Source organism: Sceloporus undulatus, chromosome 2 (genome assembly GCF_019175285.1).
Source record: "Sceloporus undulatus isolate JIND9_A2432 ecotype Alabama chromosome 2, SceUnd_v1.1, whole genome shotgun sequence".
In the NCBI taxonomy this organism is placed as follows: Eukaryota; Metazoa; Chordata; class Lepidosauria; order Squamata; family Phrynosomatidae; genus Sceloporus; species Sceloporus undulatus.
The window spans coordinates 144,056,760-144,063,203 of record NC_056523.1 but is presented as its reverse complement, the minus strand read 5'-3'; the positions used below and the strand labels follow the sequence as shown (position 1 = coordinate 144,063,203).

The following is a 6,444-nucleotide window of genomic DNA, read 5'->3' as shown; positions in this document are numbered from 1 at the left end:
CCTGGTACAGAACTCTTCCACAAACCCTCAAGCATTCTACTTCAAGTCTACGCATTAGTTATTTCTGCTACAAGATGCCAAGGTTTCCACACCAATTCTGGCACTGTAGCTGGTGGACAGCCTGGTACAGAACTCTTCCACAAACCCTCAAGCATTCTACTTCAAGTCTACGCATTAGTTATTTCTGCTAGAAGATGCCAAGGTTTCCACACCAATTCTGGCACTGTGGCTGGTGGACAGCCTGGTACTGAACTCTTCCACAAACCCTCAAGCATTCTACTTAAAGTCTACGCATTAGTTATTTCTGCTAGAAGATGCCGAGGTTTCCACACCAATGGAAAGACAGGAATGGCAAATGAGATCCTGACTCCTGGCCAGCATTCACCCACTTGATAATGCATATTGCCATTGTTTGTTAGCTGATAGTACAAGTCTGCTAAGCTGCAGTGTACACAAAGTCTCACCATGGAAACCCAGCAGAAAATATTGACAAGAGTAAGAGCAAAACATTTCAGGAACCTCAGCCTTTACTGGAAATGTTACAGCTCCAATGCAGATTGTTAGGAAGTCCAGTACCAGGAGAGTTGTGTGCCACCAGAGCTCAGAAGGGAGGAATAAAGGAAGTAGGACTTGACTGGCAAGGGCCATTAAAGAGCAGAGCACCAGAACATGGCAAAGCAACTTATGTAAGCCACAGCTAGACAATTAGACAGACTGGAAACCTTCTGGCATAGTCGTAATTAGGCTACAACATCTAAAATCCACTAGGCTGTATTTTAGTGTAATTTGTACCTTAAATACAGTGCCTGTATTTTTCCAAAGCACAGAGGAAAGTCAGTAATGGTATCTCCCACTAAGCCAGCAGTGAGAATCATTCTGCCCACCTGATGTCATTGAACTGCAACTTACTATAGGGTTTCTCACTACAGGCTATGCCAGCTAGAGCTACTAGGAGTTCCAGCACAACATCAGAGGGCCCCATACTGTATGCCCACCCTTACCTTGACAGAGAGAGATATATAGCATAGTGTAGTGGTTTGTGCACTGGACTACAACTTTGGAGATCAGGTTTTGAATCCCTATTTGGCCAGGGCATCTCTCTAGATGACCTTGGGCAAGTTACACTCTCTCAACCTCAGAGCAAGACAAAGGCAAACCCTATCTGAACAATTCTTGCCAAGAAAATGATGTGATGGGATCATTATAAATTGGAAAGGACACAGTAACCTTAAACAAAAAAGGATCATTTTCTTTTCCAAGGGCCAGAGCAGATGAGTGGGAAAGAGTGTTCCGAGGCTGCTCTGCCCAGAAGTGAGTCCGAACCCCGCTGACCACACAGCCTGCTCCCAAGGTGGGCTGTGCATGCAGAGGCCACCAAGAGTCGGATTATCTGAGCTCCTTTTCCTCTGGTCCAAAGGACTGGAGTGTGGCTTTCGGTCTCTTTGGAGGTGTGCATTGTCTAATTGGCATGCCTCCAAAGTGGCCAGAAGCCACTTCTTTCTGCCTAACTGTTTCACCCCTGAGAGAGTAGTGTTTAATACACAGTGGTTTTCCAAAAATCTGGCTTCTGCTCCATCACATCCTTTTCTGCTGTTCTACATTGAGCGTTAGGACTGACAGCAATATAGCTCTCTAAATAAAGTCCCACTAGAAAGGGCCTACAGAGAACTTAGGAAAAGGAGATAAGGCTACTTTTTTTAAATCCTTGTTTTATATGTCTTTGGTGATTGTATGTTATTATTTTTTTCCTCAATAAAATTTTAAAAAAGAAAGAAAAGATGTACAGGAGTTATATAGTCAGAGCAGGGATCTGTGGCCCTCAAGATGATGCTAGATTTCAACTACAGTCATCCCTTCCTTTATGCAGGGGATCCGTTCCGGATGCCCCTGCGTAAGGGAAAAACCGCAGACGCTCAAGCCCCATTCAAATGAATGGGGCTCATGCCCGCGGTGCATACGCCACAGGAGCAAGCACGATTGTTTTCTTCCAGCACGCGGCTCCCTTCCTTCTGGTGCGGCTTTCAGCATATGCTGGAAGCCGCGTAAAATGCGTCCACATATAACGTGGGCACACTGGGCCAGGAGTGCTAGCCAGTGTAGTGAATGGTGAGGCATGATGAGACTGGCAGACCTGAAACAATCTTGTTGTACACTAAACACACTAGGAAAAAGAACACCCTAGCCCCATGGTGGTGAACCTATGATGGCACACAAGAGCATTTTTCAGGGCACGTGGAAGCCGGAGAAGAGGAGGAACAGGCAGCTGCCTGTTCTTCTTCTTCCCAGCTTTGCCAGGCCTTCAGCTGCTAAGAGTCCAGAAGCCACACCAAAGCCACGCTCCGGGCTGGAGCGTGGCTTTGGTATGGCTTCTGGACTCTTAGGACGCATGCATCATTGAAACACCATACCTCCACTGTGACTCGAAGCAGCTTTATTTTGGCTGTCTGTAACAGGCCAGAGACAGCAACAGAAGGGTAACACATTTCCCCTCCTCATGCATTTTATGCATAGATCTATAACACCTGTATTTGCTAAAGCAAGAGCCAGAATGGTACAGTGATTTGATCAAGAAATCAGGATTCGATTTCCCATGCAGCCATGGATGACATTGGGCGAGTCACACACTCTGACTCCTCAAAAAAAACCTATCAAGTGTTGCCATAGTCAGAAAAGAGTTAAAGGCACACAACAACAACAATTCAGCTAAGGTACTTATTACATTTAAGCAGCTTTATTCTATTTACATTCAAGAAAAAGAATTTTCATTGTTTTAAAGCTTTCATTTTTTTTCGTAGCAGGCAAGAGCATCTTCACACCCAGTAGAGTATTTGGTTTTTTCACCACCATGAGCAGGCCTAAGAAGTTGGTATCAGATTTACATATGCTGTGCCAAAAGTATGAGTAGCTTATGCAAATGACACTTTCTCCTACACTACTAGATGCTCAGACTAGAGAATACTGAGTAGCAAAGACATTTAGCTGAGACATGAGGACACCCAACTGGCATCCTACTTTCTAAATTCCAAGAGCAGGCTGCGCACATCCCCTTAGAAAGTTTAATGTATGAGGGTCATTAAATTTGATGCCAAAAAAATGACAGCCATATGGCAAGAAAGCCACAGACACTCTAATGTTCATAAGAAAATATGTACATTGAACATTATTTGTATCCAGTAATGATCAAACTGCCAAAAGCGTAATAGAACCTATTATTTCCCCACTACTTATGATGTGCTGTTCCGGAATGTGTAGCAACAGCTGCATGGCCTACAATAACCCATATTATATAGAATAGCCACCTCCTAACGTGCAGCAATCAGCTCTCAACTTATGCTCTGAGTCCCTTTTAAAAGCTTCCATCTTAACCTATAACACAACCATATGGAGACAGCATATGCCAAAGGAAGGGCTCAATGGCAAAGATTTGTCATTGTTAGCTGCTGCTAGGAAGGCCAATAATGAGGCAACACAAAATCTTGAGATTCATTTAAAACTATGGAAGAAGGAACAATGCAAAGCCCATTAGTTGCTTCCATGAACAACAGCAGGAGTAACAGTTTAGGAGAAGCATACTTAGGTCACTTCTAAGCAATACAGAAGCCTTAAATACCCTGGCAACAAAATTATCTGAATCCTATCTAACTTACTCCACAGGATTTCTGACAACATAATCCTACTTCCTCTTATAGACACAAGAAGGTTTTAATGCTGATCTATGCTTACTTTAAAAGATTTGAACCAGCATGAATCACTTTCCTCCTGCAACAGTACTTCATGATAAGGAGGAGCGGCAGCACTCTTCAAGCCTGCCTGAATAGCAGCAATTCATTAGGTCAAGGGAAACTGTTCACTCTAAACCTAGAAATGTAGGAATATATTGACACTGTAATGAATGAAACTGCAGTCTGTACATCATCCGATGCTTCCTCACTCCAGCTAATAATAATACCACATGCTGGCTCAAATTAAGCCCTGATCCATAACTAATCATAGAGTTGGAAGAGACCACAAGAGCCATCCAGTCCAACCCCCCTGCCATGCAGGAACTCCCATCAAAGTAATCTTGACAGATGGCCATCCATCCTCTCTTTAAAGACCTCCAAAGGAGACTCCGCCATCCTCCGAAGAAGTGTGTTCCACTGTTGAATAGCTCTTACTATCAGGAGCTTCTTCCTAATGTTTAGGAGGAGTACCTTTTCCTATAGTTTGAATCCAATGCTCTATGTCCTGTTCTCTGGAGCAGCAGAAAACAAGGATGCTCCATCCTCAATATAATATCCTTTCAAATACATAAACAGTGCTATCATATCATGTCTTAACCGTCTCTTCTCCAGGCTAAACATACCCAGCTTCCTAAGTCTCTCCTCATAAGGCATGGTTTCAAGCCCTTTACCATTTTGGTCACCCTCCTCTGGACATGCTCCAGTTTGTCAACATCCTTTTTTAATTGTGATGCCCAAAACTGGACACAGTATTCCAGGGAATAAGTCCAATCACAACTCAAAATTGTCTTGAGTTGTGAGTTGTGATTGGGCTTATTCACATGGAATACTGTGTTTTCAGAAAACGGGAAAATTCAGTTCAAGAGCCACCAAACCTTTCAAGGTGGCTTATAAATGGCATAAGATGAATAACAGCTGCACATTTAATGAAAGGTATTGGGAAAAGATGAGCAACACCAGCCCACACTATCGCTGCACAAACAGAGTAGTGATGCACTGTATCTAAGAAAGAATAGACAACAGCAAATAGAGTATACCTATTGCAATAATAAATATCGTGATCACAGCAAGAACTAGAAATCTGAAGCCAGATTAAGTAAGATTTGCCCTTGTATTTACTCCTCCGAAGGAACCTAGACAGGAACAAATACCTGTAGGGGGTGCACCTACACTGCAGCAATGATACCGTTTGAGATCATTTTAACTGCCGTAGCTCCATCCTGTGGAATCCTGGGATCTGTAGCCTTCCCTGCCAAAGAGTGTGGGCGCCTCATCACCGTGTGCCTTCAGGATGTTTCCGACCCTGCCGCAGGGTTTCCTTGGCAAGGTTTCTTCAGAGTAGTGGTTCCCAACCTGTGGGTCGGGACCCCTCTGGGGGTCGAATGATCCTTTCATGGGGGTCGCCTGAGAGCATTGGAAAACACCTATTTAATTACAGTTAATGAAGCAGCAATGAACATAATTTCATGGGTTTGGGTGACCACAACATGAGGAACTGTATTAAAGGGTCGCGGCATTAAGAAGGTTGGGAACCACTGCTTCCGAGGGAGACTGGCCATTGCTGTCCTCTGCGGCTCTCCCTAGGCCACTGCGTGGGTTTCCATGGCTGAGCCTGGCCTCTAGAGCCCGAGCCCAATGCGCCTCACAAGAGGGCAAATCCCAGGACGTGGGAGGATGGAGCCATGGCAGTTAAAGTGGCGTCTCACTGCATTGTTCCTACAGTGCGTGCGGATCAACCCTGCGGGGACACAGACACCTACTCCCCGAAGCAACCACTTTGAGGCCGCTTTGACTGCTCTGCCTGAATGCTATGGAATCCTGGGAACTGTAGTTCTGTCAGAGAGAGAGAGCTCTGGGAATCCCTAGGAATCGCTAGCACGGAGCCAGGGCAGTTAAAGCGGCGTCAAAGTGGATTATTTCTGTCCTGGACCCACGTTAAGCCAGGGATGGGACCAGCCAGCCTCAGGAGGAGAGAGGATGAGGAGGCGGGGAAGAGCTGCAAGAGGAGTGGCCCACATAACGGCAGCGAGGCAGGCAGCGCCTTCTCCACCTCCAGGCGGGGAAGGGAGACGGAGAAAGACCAGGAGGAGCGGGGGAGAAAGGCAGAAGCGACGCGGAGGAAACAGCCTCCTCTTCCTCCCCGGAGCCCAGGCCGCCCTCCTCCCCGGCGCCGCTCCTCACCTTCTGCCGCTGGTGTCAAACGCCGCCCGCCGCCGCCCAAAATCCACCCGCCCGTGCACGCGCGCGCGCCCCCTCAATTCCGCCCCCGTCGCCTGACGTCACTTCCTGCTGAGAACGACGGGTGTGTTTTCCCTCCCTAGTCCCTAACCCTTTTTAGAGAGTACTTCCGGTTCCTAAAGCGAAGGCGGAGGGGGAAAGGGACCGAGCACAAGAGAGTTGAGGTCCTAGAGAGGCTCCTGACGGCGGCTGAGGGGCGGGGCTGTATCCCAGGGAAGGGAGGGAACCAGCACTGTCCTCCTTTTTCCACCTCGCGTCCTACATTTCTTCAACCGGAATCCAGAACAAGTCCTCCATTTTGAGCGTGGCTAAGGAGCACGCGTTTATGGGAGCGTTTCCAGCTTCTTGTGTGGCCACGTCCGACAACATCTGTTTTCTTGAATGCCCCCCTGCTGCGCCCACAGTGGAGAAATGAAGCAGCTCTGGTGCCACAATCACCGTTCCCAGAATGCCATAGCCTTGAGCCGTGGCGGTTAAAGCGCTG

The 6,444-nt window shown here is 46.8% G+C and overlaps 1 protein-coding gene across 2 annotated transcripts in view; it reads right to left on the bottom strand.

The window, feature by feature from the left end:
* ARHGDIA (Rho GDP dissociation inhibitor alpha) overlaps positions 1-6,051 on the bottom strand; it is a 23,560-nt gene extending 17,509 nt beyond the window's left edge. The window contains exon 1 of one of the 2 annotated variants that reach the window (XM_042452266.1): positions 5,904-6,051. The gene's annotated coding sequence lies outside the window, so the exon portion shown is untranslated. The remainder of the gene's footprint in view (positions 1-5,903) is intronic. The other variant, XM_042452267.1, reaches the window with a different exon arrangement.
* Between the last annotated feature and the right edge of the window lie 393 nt (positions 6,052-6,444).